This window comes from Gasterosteus aculeatus, chromosome Y (assembly GCF_964276395.1).
Source record: "Gasterosteus aculeatus chromosome Y, fGasAcu3.hap1.1, whole genome shotgun sequence".
NCBI lineage: Eukaryota > Metazoa > Chordata > Actinopteri > Perciformes > Gasterosteidae > Gasterosteus > Gasterosteus aculeatus.
In genome coordinates, this window is record NC_135709.1 from 12,940,424 (window position 1) to 12,964,595 (window position 24,172).

The window sequence follows — 24,172 nt, forward strand, 5'->3', positions numbered from 1 at the left end:
TATTGGATTGGGTGGGTTGGGGGGGTGTAGATAGAGGGAGGGAGGGTGAGAGGGTGAGGAAGAGAATGGTGGTGAGGAAGAGATAGAGGGAGAGGAAGAGAAATAGACATACTGACTGACTGAGTGTTTAACAGTGAGAAGAGGTCAGGGTGGAGGGGGGAGGGGGGGCGAGTGTCTTTATCATATTGGTCTGTTGACAGAAAGCATAGCTGCGTCATGTGACTCCACTAATCAGGTCATAGAAGCAGCTGTGAGTCACACACAGAGATACTGCAGCGTGTTTACGAGTAACCACGGCAACGGCGCACCTATTGCATTGGGTGGGGTGGGGGGGTGTAGATAGAGGGAGGGAGGGTGAGAGGGTGAGGAAGGGAATGGTGGTGAGGAAGAGAGGGAGAGGGGAGGAGAATTAGACTGACTGACTGACTGAGAGTGATTAACAGTGAGCAGAGGTCAGGGTGGAGGGGGGAGGGGGGGCGAGTGTCTTTATCATATTGGTCTGTTGACAGAAAGCATAGCTGCGTCATGTGACTCCACTAATCAGGTCATAGGAGCGAGCAGCTGTGAGCCACAGACAGATCCTGCAGCGTGTGAGTGCTCGTAACCACGACAACGCCGCACCTGTGCGGCTGCACAAGGGCAGACACAGGACAGCGAGTTACACAGAATCCACACCTCAAACAAATGAGAACCAGCGCAAAACTATAACAGCTATCTAAAAAATACGGCGTTTGTATGAGACCCAAGACTCTACCGAACGCGTGGATGTGCTTTTTATGTCTGTCCGGTAATAAATACGGCTCCTATGGCCGTTTACAAAACGTGTACCTTGTGGATTTTTGTGAGAAATATGTCGGCAGATTTGTATTGGAGCCTATGGGGCTTTTGCCAGAGGTTGTGTCACTCAAACACTCCTTGCGCCAAAACTAAAGAACTCTGGGATTCCATGAACACATTAATCCAATCAGCACAACCATACCCTCATTAATCTGAAGAAATGAAGCCTCTAGAGTGTATACTTTGGCTGCAAGGACAGAAGTTCCATACTTTTTTAACCAGATTTCTGCGCTGCTCCACACTCTAGCCTCGAGGTCCCGCCTCTAGCAGACGCAATACACACTCATGTAAAAGTCAGAAACGGAGCGAAGAACTAGTGAAACATAATCAGTGATTATGAAAAAAGTACAATAGATATCAAGAAGCAGTTTTTTTCATAAAATAGTTGAGACTTGTGTGAACATTTGAGAGTTGAAATGGTGTCTGTAGCTGAAAGATTGGCGAAGCTGAAAAATCTGAAAGTTGAAGAAGTTTAGGAGGATTTGAAAGCAAACTCCATTTGAAAACCATGTTAAAATATTAATGATTATTGATTTATATAAATTCAAGCATAAGAGGTAGAAAGCTGAAAAGTCATAGCCCTCAAGCCAGAAAGGAGCTGAACATTTTAATATTTGAAGGATTTTAATAGCTGAAAATGTGAAGGAGTTGAAAGGGGGCGCGGAAGAAATAGAAGAAACATAATAATAAGTCGGAATAAAGATTCGAAGAACAATACTTGGAATGCATCTCAATGCATTCCAACAATTAAAAAAAAGATGTTGGAATAAAGATTCAAAGAACAATACTTGGAATGCTTAGTGCATTCCAACAACAATCAGCAGTTTATCTGGGGAGCAGCAGGAGTGCTTTAAAACTTAGATTCCGTTTGATGGGTGTTCTCATTTTTTTCTTCTGTAATAAAGTAATTTTAAGCATCAAGAGTCAATTAGCCACCGCTCCACTTTCCTCCGCTTACCTGGGGTCATGTCGCGGCGGCAGCAGGTTGACCCAGACCCCCCTCACCTTCAACATTTTCCAGTTCCTGAGGGATCCCGAGGGGCTCCCGGACCAGCTGGGAGATATGACCCCTCCAGCACGTCCTTGTGCAACTCAAGAATCTGGGAGTTGTGAGACGACATCTACGGAAGCGAGTTAAAGGCTAAATCTCAGTTAGTCAATAGCGTTCCACTTCGGGCCGCTGCATCCCGCCTCTTTTCTCTCCTCACGGTCTCTTTACGAGCATTCAACCAAAGCTTGCTCATATGTGACGAATCAATACTGCTCAGACTACAAACGGAAACTGCAATTACTGATACGAAAATGTTGCCCTGTTAATATGGAGGCGAGATTTACCCACCGCTCTAATCTAATTACGATGAAACAAGTGGATACATGCTAAGAATCTCAGAGATGTGCTCGTGGGAGTCATGACTGATGGAGTGGAAAAAAACAAATTCAATTTGTGCAGTGAGGTGACACTGCCTTTCATCAGAAGAATGAAAAACTTTTATAGTTTGATTTTCACTAACCTCACATTGGGCAGATTTTGATAATCAAAACTTCCAGTGCCACGGGTTCTTCAAGGTTCTTCATTCACCTTGAAACTCAAAGCTGAGAGCTTAATGCTTCCCAGAAGAAATTTGTGATAGTGTTTTATAAGATGCACATTTCAGCTTTCGAAAAAAACTGGTCACTAAATATTCTAGTTTCCAACCAAAGATTAATATCAAAACCATATTTTCACATATTGTTAATCAAACATTTCTTACATGAACACCTTCAAAATATACGTTGCACTTTTCAAATTAGTGCTTTTGCAATGATTCCTCTTGATACATTTTTTTAGGTTTGAAAGTTGCACATTTTGTTCATTATTATGTATGCACAGCTAATAGAAACAGTAATAAAGAGGCCATCCTTAAGATGAGCTCAATATAGTACTGCATGTATAATCTTTATTTAAAATGTCTGACATAAAAGGTGTAAAATGAAAAACAGAGTTCATCCTCCCGAGGATATCGCTTGAAAGGGTGGTGTTGTATTCCCCAACATCCTTCTGCCCTCTGCTGTCCAACCACGATGTAACAAACACACCGCACATACGTGGGGTGGAAATTTGTGGATTTATCCCTTGTGAGAAATCAAAAGTATCTTGAGCTTGCTTTGTGATTAAGTATTTATTACCCTCTCGGCACCCCAATAGCATCAAAATAAACAGGGGATCCTTCTGTTAGGCTAAATTCTCTTTTACTGTGACTGAATGAATTACGCCTTTTTGCCTCGTTACTCAATGTTTCAGCGGTTATTGGAACTATTTTAAGCGGAACGATGAGGGAAACTGAGGTGCATTTCCCCTGCCATTCAGCTGACAGTACATTAAGTAATCTCCTACCGCCGCAGTACCAGTAGATATCGGAGCGGGCCTGGGTCAATTAGGTCATATTTGTCCAGGTGGTTACATCAATTGTCACATTGCACCATGAATCGGTCTCTTGCACTTTCTCTTCTCCTGCTTTGGTTTGCGGCAACTGCATTGCCGTCTTACTCACGAATACCGCATTTATTTCTCCCAGAAATGTTCTACAGTCCACTAAGAACTCATCTGCCTTTTCTGCACTTCTCTTCTCTTTTCCACAAAATCTCCCTTTAACGGCAAGGAGCGCATGCGCTTGGTCTTTTCCTCTTCTTGCCATCCTAAGATGGTCCTGCAGCTGCTCGCCTGTTGGTTGAGAATCTGTCTCCCTTCCAAACATTCCTCTTTCCTGCATCTGTGCAACCCACTTCACATATTTTTTTGTTACACATTTCCTATCTTTTTCTAGGGTTTTATCCATATGTCTCTTATAAGTCTTAAATAGGGCGAAACCCAGAGTGCCTTCTTTACACCCCTCCCATATCGTTATGGTTTCCTCCATTTTCATCACAGGTTATTTATTTATTCACACGTGGTTTTTGAACACAAGAGAATGGACTCAATGCCCAATACTGTGAACCCAATCAAGAACCTTCTACTGTATTAGAGGAATACAGCGCTCGATTGTTGAGGCTTATAACACCAGTTCACTCGTATTGTTTTATTTAACTCGTGTTTATACCACCATCATTTAACTATGATTTTCCCTTTTACCCTTTAATACATATCCCCACAGATGTGTAATCCGGTCAAACACTTTTCACTGTCGGATTCTCAGTCCTTTTTCAAGTCCTGATACGCCCAGCTTCCAGGTTCGGTAAAACACCAGGAGTTACACCAACCACCCACACATTTCCCAGTATGAAAAACAACAAATCTTTCCCTGTGTCCTTATTTCTTCATCTAATATTCTAACCTGCCAGTCCACGAATCACACAAGTGGGACTGCAGGACCAGAGGTATCTACGTACCACACGGATTGCAACTTGGATTTCTACAGACTAAGATTAACATAAATTTACCTAAATCCCTGCTCTATTCTAAACTGCCAGTCCACGACATGCATACGTGGGACCCCAGTCACCAGAGGTATCTACGTACCACACGGATTGTAACTTGGATTTCTACAGACTAAGAGTCGACCTCAGGGAACTCAAGTGAGCCCCGTCGTTCCTTTTTAAACTCTTCATATATTTACCTAAATCCCTAAACCTAAACCCCTACACTATTCTGAACTGCATGCAAACGTGGGACTGCAGTTACCAGAGGTATCTACGTACCACACGGATTGTAACTTGGATTTCTACCGACTAAGAGTATATATATTTTTACCTAAATCCCTAAACCTATGGACACTTATTCACTTTCCCTAACGTTGAATTCAGTGTGAGTATGTGCTTATACTTTACATGTGATCAACAGGAAATTTTCTAATTTAGTTTTAAATTTAGTGGTCTTATAACGACCTTATTCAGTCAATGGACAGAGACGAATTCTGCAGTTGACAACAAATCTTTTTAGAAGTATCCAATCACAGACATTTTATTCATTTAGAACAAAAGGTTGTCTGCTCACCTGATTCTGTTTTGCGCGCCTGTTGTCAATGCTGAACCACGCCGCCGGTCCTTTCAGCTCGGTCCGGAAAACGGACGTCCCCGTCTTTCTTTGTCCAGGTCAGCAAATCACGTCGGGTCACCAAATTGTAAGAATACGTGTTCAAGATTTGAAGCCTGGTCGGGGTTATCAAGAATTCAGCCGAACGACTTCTCTCGTTCTGGGAAATTTATTTGTCAGATCACAGGTCAAGTATCAGCGCTGCGTTTGCAAAGGCAGGAGCAGTTCAGGCAGCACACAAGCCGGAAGAACAACTCACTAACATCAGCAAGAACATCATGTTTTATAACCCTTGAAAGACAGAGAAGTAAAGATTTCTATTGGCCCTAAACTGGCGTAGAGGAGGACCTTCCACCTCCCGCATCTAAAGATCCGGTCACATCCAATGTCCAGACTCCTGACTTAACGTAAACATCAGCGAACAGAGTGTGTATGTTGAATAGTGTTGGTGTGTCTCTAACCCCCCTTGGCTGGTAAATCTTCTAGTTGACCCGCAGACCTTGCATTCCTCAGCCAGAACATAAACTGACTCCCCATCCTGTCAGACTCGTGTCTGCCTGCTTGGCAGATCCTGCTTCCCCCTTTACCTAACTCTTAAATCAAGACAAGACAGCAAACCCCCAACTAAGCCCATGAAAAGAACTTTTGATTATCAATGCTGAGGAAGCCCTCTTCTTCAAGGTAGTGGAGAACATTGTAGTAGATGCTTGTTACAGCTACCCACAAGTCTCTCCACAGCCGCTCAATCCTGGAAAATTATTAAATTGACAAACATTTTAAAGTAATATAGAAAATGTACTTCCACTCAACGTCTTCAATCCCAAAATAAACAGGAAACATCACTGAGGTTTCTTTTCTTTTTATTTAAGAAATATAGTCCAACCGATTCAACCTTTCTTTATTTTGTGTGTATGCATAAAATATCTTTGAAAATTTGATCTTATTGTATACATACTGTATGTCATTGCACCCAAATGTGAATCAGTTGGGGTGGCAGAGCTTACATAGCAGTATTTATTCTGGGAAACAAACCGTTGGTTGTGAACACTCTTCCCAGATATAAAGCTGCTCCTTCCAGTGCCACAAACTGTAAACATGAGTCGAGCAACGTCCACGTTTTCCACCCCCTGATCACCACATACCCTAAGATAGACAAAAAATTTCAAAAAGGTATATAGTACATGTAATATTGATGATCGGATTATCGTTGGCATGTGACCTTTGACCTCAGACACGTGCAAGAGGGAACTTTTGGGGGGTAGGAGGGGTGGGGGGTGGGCATGTGACCGCCGCCATTTTGAAGTCATGCCCGGAAATGCGTCATTTTACGAATGGAAACGTAAACCATTTTGACGATGATGTGCGTGGTTTTGATTGGAAATTTGCCATTTCAGGGGGTGTTTTATGCGATGGGCGTTAGTTTTGACCGGAAACACGGGACTGTAGGAGGGGTTTCATCATATATATAGATGTGTTATTCGCCTCCACCACCAACGCACTCATTTTGGACTCCTCCTCTGTTGCTGCTGTTGCTGGTTCCGCTACTATTGCTGTGCACACGGATTCTTTGCAAAATGCAGGCTGCATATTGCATGGAGCAGGCCGCAGAGACTGACATAGGTATGTCTACAGAAAATAGCCCATGCTATACAGATGTAGATGCTTCCCAGAGCCGGAAAAAGCGTGAGGGATGTCTTTCTAGAGAGCCGGCTGTAGAGCTAGAGCTGGAGGGTGTTTATGGGTACGTGTATAATGTTAAATACTATGATGGCACGGTCACTATGATTTCTAGAATCAAGGCCCAAGACAAGCTAGGAGGGGGTGTTGGTGAAACAGTTGATGATGAGGCTGCTGTGGGGGGTTGACATGGGTGTATGTCTGTAAAAGATTGGCAGCAGTTTTGATCAATTGTCTGCATAGATCTTGAACAATCAGGTTTTCTAGAATCTCTATACTCTGTTCAGTGGTATAGTACAACAGGGCCTAAAATACACCATCTCATGGCAGATCGGTACAACAGACGCCCTGACGATTTCATTTTTTTAAACGTTTGTGAAGACAGAGAGTATGTGGTAGCTCAAAGAGGCCGCCGAGGATGGAGAGAGCATCCGTACCCTCTTACCATTGAAGAGTTTAATATATGGTTCCCCCTCGTGTTCTTTGTTCAGTGGTGTGACTGGCCCGCTCTGCAAAAAGTGTTTAGTCAGATTGACAAATCTATCCAGAGAGACAGCGTCAGTAAGGCTTACGGGGCTGTTAGAAAACGTCTTGTTTACGACAATACACCGAGCGGTGTGCAACCTGGTATATCTACTACCATGTGTAGACCGAAAATAATTCACCCCTCAATCATCTAAAAGAATGACAGGTGGGTTATGCTAATGTTGTGTGTATATATATATATATATATATATATATATATATATATATATATATATATATTTCTGTCACTGATGTTAATTCATGCAGAATCATAAAAAAACTCCAAAAAAAAAAAAAAAAATTGTTTAGTCTCTGAAATCTCAGGGACCCAGGGGGGATGGACCCCACCCACTTCTCCTTCACCTCCATCTCTGATGGTTCACACCCCACCTCAGACTCCGCCTCCCGGACCGACGGCCACACAAGAAAAAGAAGAAAAGAAGCTCTGTGAACCTCACAAGGTGTTTAAGGATACTGCACGGTTCCTAGAATACCTTAGAATCGGGGTGCTACATCTGTTGAACAAGGTCTGGGTTAAATATAATATAGAGATCTGCTACGGCTGTCAAACAAATAATCCCAGTCAGAAAAACCATCCGTGTTTATATCCATGTGACTGGTTCTACGAACTACACTTTGATCCGCTGATGAAAAGGCTCTGGAATGACAACTTCATATCCGCCATCCTCCTGTTTATGGATATGAATAACCTTCAGGTCGATGCAGACCGCATCCAGGGGGGTACGGAAGTACTTCTTGACGAGCTGAAATCTGGAGGCAATGCGGCTGAAAGTATCCAAAAAATGTATGATACACTGATCGGGGAAGATGAACTCAAAATGAACCTACTGAAAAAGCTTGGCAGGTTGTGGGGAGAAGTATCAAACCTGTATGAAGCATGGGAGGTACCCGATGATGATGATGATGATGATGATGATGATGCGACAGACATTGATGTGTAAAAACAAACTAACATGCTAAAAACAAAAACAAAAAAATGAAATCGAAAATGAATGAAGTTCTTGAGTGTTTTTATAACTGAAAATGTATTTTTGCTTTTGCAGTGGGGCGAAATACTACTATACTATCAATCTGCTTGTCACATGTTGTGAAGAGAAATAAAATATGTTGTAACGAATTAACTGTCGGTCATTTATACTTTGGTATTATCATGGAAGGGACTCTACAGAAGATTTATCTAGACCTAGCCCATCTGGGAGGGTTAGGCAGTGTGTCTAAACTTCGCAATGCGGTTGGAGAATGTACCGGAGTGACGCCGTCACTATCTAGTGTTAACGAATACCTACTGGCGCAAGACTTGTACACATTACACGCCAAGGCAGCCGTACATTTCCCGAGGAATAGGGTTTTGGTCAGCGGCATTGACAAACAGTTTCAGGCTGATCTAGTTGATATGGGTGAATATGCTGAGGAAAATGACACTGTGCGGTATTTACTGACGTGTATCGATGTATTTTCCAAATATGCATGGGTTAGATGTCTTTCTAACAAATCGGGCCTCACAGTCACAAAAGCCTTTAAAGACATTCTGAGTGACGGACGCATCCCTGTGAAACTTCAAACAGATGAAGGTACAGAGTTTTATAACAAACACTTTCAGCGGTTAATGTCACAGTATAAAATTACGCATTTTTCAACATCGAATGAGACCAAGGCCAGCGTGGTGGAGCGCTTTAACAGGACATTTAAAACCCGCATGTGGAGATATTTAACATCCGTTAATTCACGAAGATATGTGGATGTAGTACAGGAGCTTGTCGAGGCCTATAATAACTCACACCATAGGTCCATAAAGATGCAGCCATCAGCAGTCAATAAAGACAATGAGAAGACGGTCTTCATCCAACTGTACAAGTTGTACCCTCAGAAGACAGTATGCTTTAAATTTAACAAGGGCGACACCGTGAGAATATCAAAACTCCGCGGGGGATTTAGGAAGGGTTATAAACAAACATTCACCGATGAGCATTTTACAATATCAAGGTGTATAGCCAGAGATCCTCCGGTTTATAAACTAACTGATTGTGCAGGGGAATTGTTGAAAGGTACGTTTTACGAACCGGAGTTACAAAAAGTAATTATAGGTAAAAACAAGGTGTTTAAAATAGAAAAAATTATGGATAGAAAAATCTCCAGAGGCAAGAAGCAGGTCTTCGTGAAATGGTTGGGATGGCCCGAGAAGTTTAACTCCTGGGTCTCAGAAAAAGACATCACGGATGCTTGATAAAAGACACATGCCTGCATCTTGAGAGTTCACTCTTAAACCGGCCACCATAGGACACGGCACGATGACCCAGAATGGTTTTTATGTTACACTACCTAGTAACGCGTCGGCTCAGGTTTATCCTAAAAATCAGATATGGAACTACAGGACAAAATTAGCCAAGGCCATTGTTCTGAGCGAACCACATGAGGTGGGGTTGGTAGAATTCCAGTATCCGAGAGTGTGGTACAGTTTTCCGAAAACAGATGCGGTTGTAAAAGTGTACAATGGTAAAAATAGGGATAAATCGGCCTTTACTATGGACATTGGGGTTTATGAGTCTATACAGGCTATTGTTAAAGCGTTTAATGCTCGAATCAGCATTAACACGCAGCTGGAGGGGGTATCTATGCATTATAGTAGTGTTAAAAACCGCGTATACTTTCTGGGGTCAACAGAGGATTCAACTATAACCTTTGTAGGACGGCTCGCGACAATATTGGGTTTTAAAGATGGGGAGGCTTTTCCCCTACCGACTACTGACAGATCCCACATCACCCCCTATCCCGCCGATATACATGCAGGTTGTTACACATTTTACATATATAGCGATATTGTCGACTATCAATTAGTGGGGGACAGCCATGTACCGCTTCTAAGATGTATAAATGTGGCTGCCGAACAACGGCGCATACCCACTCTGACTTACGACAGGCCGCAATACACATCTCTCTCCAAAAACGTTATTGATGATATTGAGATATCCATAAAAAACGATCAGAACGGATACATACCCTTTTTATACGGAAAGGTCATAGCGAAGCTACATTTCAGACCTATAAAACAGCGTTTCTAAAAAGAAGAAAACAAGTGGAAGATGAGGAATAGCCACTACACACACGATGACGGCCGATATATGGCATATTATATGAACCAAGCCGGCGGAGAACTACCGGGATTTATAGGATCTCAGACACAATATGGCAATGGTTTGGGGGGTATATTTCGGGGGCTGCTCAGGATGGCCCTTCCTCTTTTAAAACGGGGATTCAGCCTGGCTAAACCACATTTGAAAACAGCCGCTACTAACATCATCGGAGACGTTGTATCAAATATAGCCAAAGGACAGTTCTCTGGGGCTCAACAACAACCAGAGCAGCAGCAGGGTCACGGCATGCTAATACACACCCGCAGGGCTTTGAAAAGACCCCCCAAAGGCAGGGGAGGTGCAGGGCCAGGGACCAAAAAAAGTAAAAGGGATGGTAGGAACAAGACGGGAGTCAAAAAGAAATCTGGCACAGCCCGAAGAGGTTCTCAGATAAAACGCACCCGGATTTTGGCTAAAGACATATTTTAGAGGTAGAAACTATGGCGCTCATCCATAATCAGTCGGCGGAGTGTGTCAAGTCTGAACTGGATCTCTTTACTGTTCCTTATACACAAACGTCCATAGAGAAATATTCCTTCATCGAGATCCCGCCAGTCTCATCCATTACAGACAGAGGCCCTTTGGAGTTTCATATTTCGGCCAGCGGTGAAGATTACCTGGATCTGAACGACACCTTTCTGTATATGCGTGTAAAGATAACTAATGCGGATGGGTCCAATTTAGCAGCCGATGCTGATGTCGCTTCATAAATTACCCCGGATGTACCTTATTCTCCCAGGTTGATATCATGCTAGGGGATAGGCTCATTTCACAATCTTCAAACACCTACCCATACCGAGGCATAATCGAATGTTTGCTTAATTACGGGAAAGACACCCTGGAGACGCAGTTTAGTACTGCTCTGTTTAGTAAAGACACCGCGCAGCATATGGACGAGACGTCTATTAAAGGGGACAACGAGGGGCTGGCCGCGCGAGGAGGACACACCGTTGAAAGCCGTATAGTGGAGTTAATTGTACCAATACATGCCGATTTGTTTTTTCAAGAGAAGCTGTTGCTTAACGGCGTTGATATTTCCTTGAAATTTATACGGTCAAAAGACGAATTCTCGCTGATGACGGCTGCAGCGGCTCAATACAAGGTCAAGATAGTCGCCGCTAGTGTATTTGTAAAAAAGGTCTCCGTAGCTCCGACGGTCCGACTGGCGCACAGCAGGGCTCTTCAACACACAAACGCCAAGTACGCCATCGACAGAGTAGCGCTGAAAACATTCTCCATTCCGGCGAGGACCCGAGTCTGCAACCAGGAGAATCTATTCATGGGACAGATCCCTAAATTTATTGTTTTAGGGTTTGTTGACAACGAAGGATACACGGGTAGTTATACACGGAATCCCTTTAATTTCCAACACTATGACACCGAGTTTTTAAGCATTTACGCTGATGGCCACGCATATCCAGCGAGACCGCTACAGCCACTCTTCCAGAGCGGCCAGTACGTGAGAGAATATTACCACATGATTCAAACAACAGGTCGACATTTAAAAGACAGATCGCTGGCTGTAACACGGGGTGACTTAGGTCACGGTTACTCGCTGTTCTGTTTTAATCTGGAGCCTGACGACGGGCAGTCGGGGAACGTGTCACTAATCAAGACGGGGAATGTGCGCCTGGAGGTCCGCTTCAGAACGGCCCTTCCTCGTACCATAAATATCATTTGTTATTCTGTTTTTGACTCCGTTATCGAGATATCAAACCAACGCCAAGTCTTGGTGGATAACTTTTAAACACCATGAACACCATAGAGCTGACGAGTATTGTTCGAAAACGGGTTTTTAGGGGGGTCGATTTTATGGGCGTGTTAGCGTGTGACCAGCTGCCTATGAAGGCTTTGCGCAAGTATCCGGTGATGACTATTGTAGATACGCACCCCTCCAGCAGCCCCGGGGAGCATTGGTTGGCGATTTATATCACAAAATACAAGCATAGCTATTTCTTTGACAGTTTTGTAAACCCTCCTGATTATGAACAGTTTCCAAAAGAAATTGTTAATTTTCTCAATTATAACTGTACGACTATGTCTTATTCTAGGAAACAGGTTCAAAATAATTTTACTACAACCTGTGGCCAACATTGTGTGTTTTTTCTATGTTATATACAAAAAGGATGGTCTTATTCACGAGTTTTAACTTTGTACGGACCTAATCTAGTCAATAATGATGCGATGGTCTGTCGTTTTGTTAACAAAATCCAACCCTCAGGGTGTTGTGAGGATGCTTTTACGTGTGTACAATGTGTGATCTAATGATAAACTATCCTGTGACGTTTTATGAATAAAATATATAAAGACAACTTTCAGCAGTGAACACCAATTTTATTTTCCATCCACAAAGAACACACTAACAGATAATACAAAAGCATTACAAACACTTGTAGAAAGTTAAAAAACAAAATAATAATAATAATAATAATACAAAATAAAATAAAAATAATATGCATCCAGTACAAGCTTAAAAATAAAAAAGACATGTGTCACCCAGTAATAGCACAACACATCTTAAAAATCTTCCCACGAATCATCACTCCTAAAAAATTTGGTCTTTAGGGATTTCGGTGTCTTAAAGGGGGTGCTGTCTATAGATCGGCTGGTCCTAGTTTTTGTTTTGAATGACCCCGAAACATTAAAACCCCCGTCATAAACTGCATCACCCCCCCACCCCCTTATATTCAGCAATAGACCTCCTAACCTGCGTGTTGGGGATAGCGGATAGGGGGATATTTAAATCAGCTAGCGTTTTTAAAAATATCTTCCAACCGATAGGTCTAGATTCGTCTAAAACATTATACGAGGACGTGACACTTTTCACCAGATCATACAGATGTGTGCCTTTGATCGTTTGATTGTTGACAACGATCTCCCCCCGGTCTGTCCAGGCTATGCCGTTTTTTGCGTGGTTCAAAGCATCCAAAATATATTCGGCATGTTTTTTACTTTTTTTAGGTATGTGCCTGATCACATTGCCTAAAATCACATCTTTTCCTGGTACGTCATCTGCTGAAACGACAGGATTTGAGCCCGAGTCCCTTTCACCGGAGGGTAGTGGTAAAGGCAACGCCCCCTTCTCACGCTCTCCCTGTCTCACCACAGCCAAGTATCTTTGTAAAATAACGGAATATTTTTTGGCTTTTTCGTACATGTCTGTATCAGGTTGATTCAACACGTCAATCATAACTCTATCAAGCTCATTTTGCACCGCCTGTCTTATAGACCCTCGTTGATCCTGCTGCTGATAATGAGGCTGCTGCTTTACTATGCCAATCTGATGCGGAGGGACCAGAAACATTTTTTGGGTGTGCTCCATTTTTTAGCCCCGCCTATTGACAAGACTAATTATAAACGGAATAGCAGCTCCTAATAACGGTAATAAAAAGCCCCCCGACTGGTTGAGGGTCTTTTTCTTCTTGGTCCGTTTAACTTTTTTATCCGCCACCAGCCGGATAATCTTCTTCTTCTTCTTTAAGAGGGCGAATTGTTTGTCGGTCAAAGCCCAGTGAGCACAAGACGTAATTTCAACGTTGAAATATGGTTGAAATCGGGTTGAAATGAGGTCTGAACGTCTAAGACCTCATTTCAACGTCTTTTCAACCGGCTAAAAATGGGATAAAACATCAACGTGCCAGAAAACATCAATTTGTTGACAAATGTGTCATGATGTAACGTAAGGTTGAAAGATAGACGATATTAACGTTAAGATTTTCATAATAATTAATAAACTGGTCGGCGAAATTTGGTCTACGCGAAGACGTAATTTCAACGTATTTAATATTTCACTTAAAACGTTATAAATATGAAACTACGGACTGCGTGCTGTTAATAAGATGCGTTTAAGACATAATAATGCGGGCAGGTTCAAACATTACTTGTAAACACGTGACTCCGCTCACATCTGTAACGCGCATGCGCGAGTTTTTAGACGCCTGCAGAGCTCCGAGCGGACGCAGCACGAAGCGAAGTTACGGCAGCAGAGCGACATGAACGGGCTGATAGAACCACGACTACCGGCTCCACTACTCTGTAAGTACGGGAGTGTTTGGATGAAGCACACCTGGAACTATAACCGGGTGTTTTACTTGTGCTGCCCACCCGATACGGGAAAGACGGCCCTTTTTGTTAAGCTAGTTAGCGTAAGCGCAGGTAGTTTGCTAGTTAGCATGCTAGCGTGCAGCATGATGACCTGGACCAAAAGTAAACATCCCAGAATATTTTTCGTGTGTTTGGTGTTACTAATGCGTTAGGTTGTTGCTGTACCCATAAATGTTATTGCATTTCACATTGAAAATACGTTTTTAAAGCAATGGGGGCTAAATACAGATTGCAAGGGTGAAGGGCTGAATTCAACAAGTTGTGCTCTGTAAACAAGAGGGACAACACATTGTAAGTTACTGCTGCTTAAAGCATGATACTGTGTAATATACCTGGAAATGTTATTCCAGAAATACCATAAGTTGCAGATGAATTGTTATCTTGTTGATAATGTAATAAGTAAACAATCTATAAATTAGGGTTCTAACACACCTGCTGCTGTTATTATTACTAGTTTATTACTGTCATCATAAACCCAAATGACCAACTTTGCCTTTGTGCTTTCCCTCCTCACAGGTTTCTGTGGGTGGTGGTTGCATCTGATGGAGGTTACGTCTGATGATGGTTGTCCCTGCACTGGTCCTGCCTTACCCCTGGCTTAGTAATCCACAATATTAGAATCATTTCTGTCGTAGGAATTGGATGTACTGTACATCTTTAAATTGTTCATACTCTACACACCTACTGCCTTGCTGTTTTCTCCTCAGGTTTCTCCCGGTTGAAGGTTTTTTACATTTTGGGGGTTTTGGGACAGGATGTTGCATGTTTACAGATTGCAAAGCTGAACAAAATAAAATGATTTGAATTGAATAAACACGTTGACCAGAGAAATCTGCAATTGAGGGCTGTTCTCTGCACTCTGACTCCCTTTACACAAAGAATCATCAAGTGAGGATGAGGGAGATGCAGCTGATTTCAGGTATACTATCCCAACTCAAGTGACTCACAGCCACATCTTGTTACAGAATCTAAAAATGAAGTTCAAATGATTCAGAAAAATGGTCTACAAACACAGAATTGTTGTTGAACACAGAAATGTTGTTTCTGCACTTTTAAATCCATAGTTAATTTCCCTGAAATATATATTTTATTTTTGTATTTTTAATTAGGAAAAGTGTTATATGTATAGTGTTATATTTATAATAAATGCAAATTAATAAAATAATGTGTTTGTCCTTGTTAAGGGCTGTTAACATGACAACTGTGACTAAGTATGTAACTTGTAAGTTTCCAGCGAGCAATTTATCCGTTGAAACAACGTTTAAAAGACGTCTATGGCCCGACGTTGAAAAGACGTTGCAAATTGGTTCAAAAGTGAAAGTTGTTTCAACGTCTATTCGTAGACGTTGAAAAGACGTCTATGTTTGGACCACATTTCAACGTGATTTTTTAATACGGTAATATTTCGTCCTCTCTTGTGTGCTATATCATTATTTTAGAGATTTAAAAAGAAACTACGTCCACATTTGTAAGTTTACCACCGATATTATAAATCACGTTGAAAACGGGTCTATACGCGAACGTCTTTTCAACGTCTACGAATAGACGTTGAAACAACTTTCACTTTTAAACCATTTTGCAACCTCTTTTCAACGTCGGGCCATAGACGTCTTTTCAACGTTGAAATGCTCGCTGGTTGAAATGTGGTCTAAACGTAAACGTCTTTTCAACGTCTACAAATAGACGTTGAAACAACTTTCACTTTTGAACCAATTTGCAACCTCTTTTCAACGTCCGGCCATAGACGTCTTTTCAACGTCGGGCCATAGACGTCTTTTAAACGTTGTTTCAACGGATAAATTGCTCGCTGGAAACTTACAAGTTACATACTTAGTCACAGTTGTCATGTTAACAGCCCTTGACAAGGACAAACACATTATTTTGTTCATTTGCATTTATTATAAATATAACACTATACATATAACACTTTTCCTAATTAAAAACAATACAAAAATAAAATATATATTTCAGGGAAATGAACTATGGATTTAAAAGTGCAGAAACAACATTTCTGTGTTCAACAACAACAATTCTGTGTTTGTAGACCATTTTTCTGAATCATTTGAACTTCATTTTTAGATTCTGTAACAAGATGTGGGTCTGAGTCACTTGAGTTGGGATAGTATACCCGAAATCAGCTGCATCTCCGTCATCCTCACTTGATGATTCTTTGTGTAAAGGGAGTCAGAGTGCAGAGAACAGCCCTCAATTGCAAATTTCTCTGGTCAACGTGTTTATTCAATTCAAATCATTTTATTTTGTTCAGCTTTGCAATCTGTAAACATGCAACATCCTGTCCCAAAACCCCCAAAATGTAAAAAACCTTCAACCGGGAGAAACCTGAGGAGAAAACAGCAAGGCCGAAGGTGTGTAGAGTATGAACAATTTACAGATGTACAGTACATCCAATTCCTACGACAGAAATGATTCTAATATTGTGGATTACTAAGCCAGGGGTAAGGCAGGACCAGTGCAGGGACAACCATCATCAGACGTAACCTCCATCAGATGCAACCACCACCCGCAGAAACCTGTGAGGAGGGAAGCACAACGGCAAAGTTGGTCATTTGGGTTTATGATGACAGTAATAAACTAATAATAATAATAATAACAGCAGCAGCAGGTGTGTTAGAACACTCATTTATAGATTGTTCACTTATTACATTATCAACAAGATAACAATTCATCTGCAACTTATGGTATTTCTGGAGTAACATGTCCAGGTATATTACACAGTATCATGCTTTAAGCAGCAGTAACTTACAATGTTTCGGCCTCTTGTTTACAGAGCACAACTTGTTGAATTCAGCCCTTCACCCTTGCAATCTGTATTTAGCCCCCATTGCTTTAAAAACGTATCTTCAGTGTGAAATGCAATAACATTTATGGGTACAGCAACAACCTAACGCATTAGTAACACCAAACACACAAAAAATATTCTGGGATGTTTACTTTTGGTCCAGGTCATCATGCTGCACGCTAGCATGCTCCAAGCTAGCATGCTAACTAGCAAACTACCTGCGCTAACGCTAACTAGCTTAACAAAAAGGACCGTCTTTCCCGTATCGGGTGGGCAGCACAAGTAAAACACCCGGTTATAGTTCCATGTGTGCTTCATCCAAACACTCCCGTACTTACAGAGTAGTGGAGCCGGTAGTCGTGGTTCTATCAGCCCGTTCATGTCGCTCTGCTGCCGTAACTTCGCCTCGTCCGCTCGGAGCTCTGCAGGCTTCTAAGAACTCGCGCATGCGCGTTACAGATGTGATCGTGTTTACAAGTAATGTTTGAACCTGCCCGCATTATTATGTCTTAAACGCATCTTATTAACAGCACGCAGTCCGTAGTTTCATAATTATGACGTTTTAAGTGAAATATTAAATACGTTGAAATCACGTCTTCGCGTAGACCAAATTTCGCCGACCAGTTCATTAATTATTATGAAAATCTTAACGTTAATATCGTCTATCTTTCAACCTTACGTTACATCATGACACATTTGTCAACAAATTGACGTTTTCTGGCACGTTGATGTTTCATCCCATTTTTAGCCGGTTGAAAAGACGTTGAAATGAGGTCTTAGACGTTCAGACCTCATTTCAACCCGATTTCAACCATATTTCAACGTTGAAATTACGTCTTGTGCTCACTGGGTTACCTCTCAATACCCAGTGAGCATTTTTTGGTTGAAAAGACGTTTAAAAGACGTCTATGCCCGACGTTGAAAAGACGTTGCAAAATGGTTTAAAAGTGAAAGTTGTTTCAACGTCTATTCGTAGACGTTGAAAAGACGTCTATGTTTAGACCACATTTCAACGTGATTTTTTAATACGGTAATATTTCGTCCTCTCTTGTATGCTATATCATTATTTTAGATGTTTAAAAAGAAACTACGTCCACATTTGTAAGTTTACCACCGATATTATAAATCACGTTGAAAACGGGTCTATACGTGAACGTCTTTTCAACGTCTACGAATAGACGTTGAAAAAACTTTCACTTTTAAACCATTTTGCAACGTCTTTTCAACGTCGGGCCATAGACGTCTTTTAAACGTTGTTTCAACGGATACATTTCTCGCTGGAAACTTACAAGTTACATACTTAGTCACAGTTGTCATGTTAACAGCCCTTAACAAGGACAAACACATTATTTTATTAATTTGCATTTATTATAAATATAACACTATACATATAACACTTTTCCTAATTAAAAACAATACAAAAATAAAATATATATTTCAGGGAAATGAACTATGGATTTAAAAGTGCAGAAACAACATTTCTGTGTTCAACAACAACAATTCTGTGTTTGTAGACCATTTTTCTGAATCATTTGAACTTCATTTTTAGATTCTGTAACAAGATGTGGGTCTGAGTCACTTGAGTTGGGATAGTATACCTGAAATCAGCTGCATCTCCCTCATCCTCACTTGATGATTCTTTGTGTAAAGGGAGTCAGAGTGCAGAGAACACCCCTCAATTGCAGATTCCTCTGGTCAACGTGTTTATTCAATTCAAATAATTTTATTTTGTTCAGCTTTGCAATCTGTAAACCTGCAACATCCTGTCCTAAAAACCCCAAATGTAAAAAACCTTCAACCGGGAGAAACCTGAGGAGAAAACAGCAAGGCAGTAGGTGTGTAGAGTATGAACAATTTAAAGATGTACAGTACATCCAATTCCTACGACAGAAATGATTCTAATATTGTGGATTACTAAGCCAGGGGTAAGGCAGGACCAGTGCAGGGACAACCATCATCAGACGTAACCTCCATCAGATGCAACCACCACCTGCAGAAACCTGTGAGGAGGGAAGCACAAAGGCAAAGTTGGTCATTTGGGTTTATGATGACAGTAATAAACTAGTAATAATAACAGCAGCAGCAGGTGTGTTAGAACCCTAATTTATAGATTGTTCACTTATTACATTATCAACAAGATAACAATTCATCTGCAACTTATGGTATTTCTGGAGTAACATTTCCAGGTATATTACACAGTATCATGCTTTCAGCAGCAGTAACTTACAATGTGTTGGCCCTCTTGTTTACAGAGCACAACCCCAGTGAGCACAAGACGTAATTTCAACGTTGAAATATGGTTGAAATTGGGTTGAAATGAGGTCTGAACGTCTAAGACCTCATTTCAACGTCTTTTCAACCGTCTAAAAATGGGATGAAACATCAACGTGCCAGAAAACGTTAATTTGTTGATAAATGTGTCATGTTGTAACGTAAGGTTGAAAGAGAGACGATATTAACGTTAAGATTTTCAGAATAATTAATGAACTGGTCGGCGAAATTTGGTCTACGCGAAGACGTAATTTCAACGTATTTACTATTTCGCTTAAAACGTCATAAATATGAAACTACGGACTGCGTGCTGTCAATAAGATGCGTTTAAGACATAATAATGCGGGCAGGTTCAAACATTACTTGTAAACACGTGACTCCGCTCACATCTGTAACGCGCATGCGCGAGTTCTTAGACGCCTGCAGAGCTCCGAGCGGACGCAGCACGAAGCGAAGTTACGGCAGCAGAGCGACATGAACGGGCTGATAGAACCACGACTACCGGCTCCACTACTCTGTAAGTATGCGAGTGTTTGAATGAAGCACACCTGGAACTATAACCGGGTGTTTTACTTGTGCTGCCGACTCGATACAGGAAAGACGGCCCTTTTTGTTAAGCTAGTTAGCGTTAGCGCAGGTAGTTTGCTAGTTAGCATGCTAGCTTGGAGCATGCTAGCGTGCAGCATGATGACCTGGACCAAAAGTAAACATTCCAGACATTTTTGTGCGTGTTTGGTGTTGCTAATGCGTTAGATTGTTGCTGTACCCATAAATATTATTGCATTTCACATTGAAAAAAATACGTTTTTAAAGCAATGGTGGCTAAGTTGCATTGCAAGGGTGAAGGGCTGAATTCAACAAGTTGTGCTCTGTAAACAAGAGGCCGAAACATTGTAAGTTACTGCTGCTTAAAGCATGATACTGTGTAATATACCTGGACATGTTACTCCAGAAATACCATAAGTTGCAGATGAATTGTTATCTTGTTTATAATGTAATAAGTAAACCATCTATAAATGAGTGTTCTAACGCACCTACTGCTGTTATTATTATTAGTTTATTACTGTCATCATAAACCCAAATGACCAACTTTGCCTTTGTGCTTTCCCTCCTCACAGGTTTCTGCGGGTGGTGGTTGCATCTGATGGAGGTTACGTCTGATGATGGTTGTCCCTGCACTGGTCCTGCCTTACCCCTGGCTTAATAATCCACAATATTAGAATCATTTATGTTGTAGGAATCGGATGTACTGTACATCTTTTAAGTTGTTCACACCTTCTTCCCTACTGTTTTCCCCTCAGGTTTCTCCAGGTTGAAGGTTTTTTACATTTTGGGGTTTAGGGGACAGGGTGTTGCATGTTTACAGATTGCAAAGCTGAACAAAATAAAATGATTTGAATTGAATAAACACGTTGACCAGAGGAATCTGCTCCGTGCACTCTGACTCCCTTTACACAAAGAATCCTCAAGTGAGGATGAGGGAGATGCAGCTGATTTCAGGTATACTATCCCAACTCAAGTGAGGCACATCTTGTTACAGAATCTATAATGAAGTTCCAATGATTCAGAAAAATGGTCTACAAACACAGAAATGTTGTTTCTGCACTTTTAATTCCATAATTTATTTTCCTGAAAAATATATTTTATTTCTGTATTGTTTTTAATTAGCAAAAGTGCTGTTATATGTATAGTGTTATATTTATAATAAATACAAATCAATAAAATAATGTCTTTGTCCTTGTTAAGGGATGTTAACATGACAACTGTGACTAAGTATGTAACTTGTACGTTTCCAGCGAGCAATTTATCCGTTGAAACAACGTTTAAAAGACGTCTATGGCCCGACGTTGAAAAGAGGTTGCAAATTGGTTCAAAAGTGAAAGTTGTTTCAACGTCTATTCATAGACGTTGAAAAGACGTTTACGTTTAGACCACATTTCAACCAGCGAGCATTTCAACGTTGAAAAGACGTTGAAAAGACGTCTATGGCCCGACGTTGAAAACACGTTGCAAAATGGTTTAAAAGTGAAAGTTGTTTCAACGTCTATTCGTAGACGTTGAAAAGACGTTCGCGTATAGACCCGTTTTCAACGTGATTTATAATATCGGTGGTAAACTTACAAATGTGGACGTAGTTTCTTTTTAAACCTCTAAAATAATGATATAGCACACAAGAGAAGACGAAATATTACCGTATTAAAAAATCACGTTGAAATGTGGTCTAAACATAGACGTCTTTTCAACGTCTACGAATAGACGTTGAAACAACTTTCACTTTTAAACCATTTTGCAACGTCTTTTCAACGTCGGGCATAGACGTCTTTTAAACGTCTTTTCAACCAAAAAATGCTCACTGGGACTTGTTGAATTCAGCCCTTCACCCTTGCAATGCAACTTAGCCCCCATTGCTTTAAAAACGTATTTTTTTCAATGTGAAATGCAATAATATTTATGGGTACAGCGACAATCTAACGCATTAGTAACACCAAACACGCACAAAAATGTCTGGGATGTTTACTTTTGGTCCAGGTCATCATGCTGCACGCTAGCATGCTCCAAGCTAGCATGCTAACTAGCAAACTACCTGCGCTAACGCTAACTAGCTTAACAAAAAGGGCCGTCTTTCCTGTATCGAGTCGGCAGCACAAGTAAAACACCCGGTTATAGTTCCATGTGTGCTTCATTCAAACACTCCCGTACTTACAGAGCAGTGGAGCCGGTAGTCGTGGTTCTATCAGCCCGTTCATGTCGCTCTGCTGCCGTAACTTCGCTTCGTGCTGCGTCCGCTCGGAGCTCTGCAGGCGTCTAAGAACTCGCGCATGCGCGTTACAGATGTGAGCGGAGTCACGTGTTTACAAGTAATGTTTGAACCTGCCCGCATTATTATGTCTTAAACGCATCTTATTGACAGCACGCAGTCCGTAGTTTCATATTTATGACGTTTTAAGCGAAATAGTAAATACGTTGAAATTACGTCTTCGCGTAGACCAAATTTCGCCGACCAGTTTATTAATTATTATGAAAATCTTAACGTTAATATCGTCTCTCTTTCAACCTTACGTTACAACATGACACATTTATCAACAAATTAACGTTTTCTGGCACGTTGATGTTTCATCCCATTTTTAGACGGTTGAAAAGACGTTGAAATGAGGTCTTAGACGTTCAGACCTCATTTCAACCCGATTTCAACCATATTTCAACGTTGAAATTACGTCTTGTGCTCACTGGGTACATTGAGTGCGATCTCACACAGAGAGTCGATAAAATCCGTGCTGGCATTATTAACAATGACACGCCGCACACGAGGCGTAGATTTATATATCAACTCCAACAATGACAAATTGCTCTGCATGCGTGATGACATTTTAGCGTTATTAACGCCTGTTTGTTTTTTTGGGGATATACACAACCTGTTGGTCCGATAGCAAAGCCGTTCTGAGTCTTAAATGTTCGGGGGTCAACGCTTTATAATCTATGAGAAGATAGCCATATGATTGCTGGGTCGCATCATTAAAGGCCTCTAAAAAATATTTAGTATTACCCAGAAACATCTCTCTGGCCAGTAGTGTGACTTGATATTTATCCCTAGGGTTTTTAAACAGAATGAGATAGTTGGTATTTAAACTAATAGTACGACTAGATTTACCCTGAATAAATACATTTTGTACTAAATATATACAACTGAGATTTCTATGATGTACATATTTGGTAAAAACATTTTGAACTTCTATATTATTCCCAGCATCATTCATTAAATCGTCTATAATGAGTAGATTGTTTTTGGCAGGAGTTAGTAAAACATCATCGCACAGAGACTCTGGTAAGCCCTCTACAAAGTTAATGTCTCTTGTTTTAAGCAGTTGATCATATAAAGGCTGCCAGCATGAATAAATGTAGACGACATTGTCAATACGATGTGAAATAACCCTCTCAGCATTTGCAATTATGTCCTTGACAAAAAAAGTCTTTCCACAGTTTGAAGGTCCACTCACTACCAAACTAAAGGGGTGTTGTAGTCGTGCATCAAATCCTTGATCGCTGTTAGTATCCATAAGGAAGGGTCGTATAGTCAGACAACACCCTCCGCTTATTGTACACCACTCTGACTTGCTTAAAAACTGTCTCGTTTTTAAGATAGAACTTCTTTTTATCACGCCTGATAGTTTCAGACACAGTGGTCAAAGTGTGTGTGTTGTGATTGGTTACATAAGCCTGTACGAGACCAATCAGTGACTGGGGGGTGACGACGGAGGCGTTTCTAGCGTTTAATGTGACGCCTTTACATTTGACAGCTGTTTTACCCTGTACCGTGTTATAGGCATAGCATTTGGGTCCTCCTGATACAAACTCTGTGATGTAGTCTTCACTAGGCAGCCCGCATATGTCTCCGCTGTTTAACTCATCAGTCAGGTCACCAAGATATGCCCCCAGGGGCGGCACCCAGTCGCTCCCTCGCGATGTAAAGACAATGCTGTCTGTGTCACAGTACAAGACCCTCTCCTGCAGTTTGTCTAACAAGTCGTAGAGCATCAATCTGGCATGGGCAGTTGTCAGGGCTCCTATAAAGACGTTTACGTCTTTTATACGGGAACCGCGGGCGTCTGCATGTCGCCACTGTACCAAAGACACGTCATCTGAGATAAAACAGAATTGTCGCACATCAAAGTGGTCGCTAAACATCAATTGTGTGAACCGAGCCGGATCTGTGATCAGCTCGCATGCAGGCATATTATTGCGCATACTAAAACGGCCCCACAAAGAGTTTAGGAGGAGTTTGTTGCAGCTTCTCATGGC

The 24,172-nt window shown here is 41.3% G+C and overlaps 5 long non-coding RNA genes across 5 annotated transcripts; 2 read left to right on the forward strand and 3 right to left on the reverse strand.

Annotated features, from left to right (window-relative positions):
- Positions 1-4,996: 4,996 nt before the first annotated feature.
- Positions 4,997-6,078, reverse strand: LOC144390936 (uncharacterized). Its single transcript, XR_013454765.1, has 2 exons — positions 5,879-6,078; positions 4,997-5,594 (listed from the first exon to the last, which is right to left on the reverse strand). It is a non-coding gene; the product is annotated as an uncharacterized LOC144390936 (long non-coding RNA).
- Positions 6,079-14,130: 8,052 nt separating this feature from the next.
- On the forward strand, positions 14,131-15,497 carry LOC144391190 (uncharacterized). The gene is made up of 2 exons (XR_013455081.1): positions 14,131-14,235; positions 14,821-15,497. It is a non-coding gene; the product is annotated as an uncharacterized LOC144391190 (long non-coding RNA).
- A 1,023-nt stretch (positions 15,498-16,520) lies between these two features.
- Positions 16,521-17,572, reverse strand: LOC144391189 (uncharacterized). Its single transcript, XR_013455079.1, has 2 exons — positions 17,443-17,572; positions 16,521-16,835 (listed from the first exon to the last, which is right to left on the reverse strand). It is a non-coding gene; the product is annotated as an uncharacterized LOC144391189 (long non-coding RNA).
- An 881-nt stretch (positions 17,573-18,453) lies between these two features.
- LOC144391192 (uncharacterized) lies at positions 18,454-22,182 on the reverse strand. Its single transcript, XR_013455083.1, has 2 exons — positions 22,080-22,182; positions 18,454-19,104 (listed from the first exon to the last, which is right to left on the reverse strand). It is a non-coding gene; the product is annotated as an uncharacterized LOC144391192 (long non-coding RNA).
- LOC144391191 (uncharacterized) lies at positions 19,365-20,783 on the forward strand. Its single transcript, XR_013455082.1, has 2 exons — positions 19,365-19,892; positions 20,494-20,783. It is a non-coding gene; the product is annotated as an uncharacterized LOC144391191 (long non-coding RNA).
- Positions 22,183-24,172: the final 1,990 nt, after the last annotated feature.